The sequence below is a fragment of the Seriola lalandi genome, unplaced genomic scaffold, assembly GCF_002814215.2.
Source record: "Seriola lalandi dorsalis isolate HSWRI2012SDOR001 ecotype SW California unplaced genomic scaffold, Sedor1 jcf7180002054987, whole genome shotgun sequence".
Taxonomy (NCBI): Eukaryota; Metazoa; Chordata; class Actinopteri; order Carangiformes; family Carangidae; genus Seriola; species Seriola lalandi.
Window position 1 is genome coordinate 24,004 of NW_019525536.1, and position 913 is coordinate 24,916.

The 913-nt window shown below is 40.9% G+C and overlaps 2 protein-coding genes across 10 annotated transcripts in view; both read left to right on the forward strand.

The window, feature by feature from the left end:
• Nucleotides 1–913, forward strand: part of LOC147817211 (protein NLRC3-like) — a gene marked incomplete at its 3' end in the record, with an annotated part of 15,909 nt that overhangs the window by 12,865 nt on the left and 2,131 nt on the right. The window lies entirely within an intron of this gene.
• LOC111647379 (protein NLRC3-like) overlaps nucleotides 1–913 on the forward strand; it is a 99,936-nt gene that overhangs the window by 10,578 nt on the left and 88,445 nt on the right. The window lies entirely within an intron of this gene.

The window sequence follows — 913 nt, forward strand, 5'->3', positions numbered from 1 at the left end:
GGAAAACCCCCACACAGGAGTAGGTGGTGCCCAGGTCGATGCCGATCGCTACACCTTTAGCTGCAGACATCTTCACTGGAGACGTTTCCTGTCAAACAGTTAAAGACCTTTTAGAGACTAAACACATTACTACACATGTACACTGACCCACAGCTCACAGGCTGCAGTTACATTCATCATTATTGGTTATTGATCATCTGATTCCTTAGAGGCAGAAAATACACCAGAACATCTCACCTGTGAAAACACTTTTAAAAACTGTTTGCTCCACTTACATTACTTCAAAATAAAACACACACACAACTATCAAAGCTTTGAACTTTCAAAGTAAACTTCCTCTCATTAATGAAGTGTGTACTCACAGTTCAGTGTTGAGTTGTAGGTCTGATCTTCTCCTTCCTCTCTGATCTGTTTCTGTTGCTCTCTGCTCTCACACCTGTCGCTTTATACCTGTGGATCTGACTCTGGCTGCTTCTAGAAGTTTCACACACACACACACCGTCAAGTCAGCGTCTGTGGCAGCGGTTAGTGATTTCAAAATAAAACGCCTCCAAATTAATTGATAGTATATGCAATTCAAATTCAGGCCGTTGTTTTATTTTGAATGCGAAATCACTATAATTCAGGTGTTTTTCTCATCATCACTTCCTACATGACGTGTCACAACGCTGGCCCATGAGAGCAGGGAGCGCAGCCTTTGTTGCCGGTTGGAAGTTTCTGGAGCGAGTGAGAACTTTCTTGACACTTGGAGCGAAACCCAGACAGAAACTTGACTCATAGTTTGATCCATTGTATTTATTCACACATTCCAGTTTTCACCCTCAAGAAAAATAAAGAAAAGAACAAAATACTAAAACAGAGGACGTGTATTAAAGTAAGTAAAACCAGAAACGAAAGGTAGAAGGTTAAATAT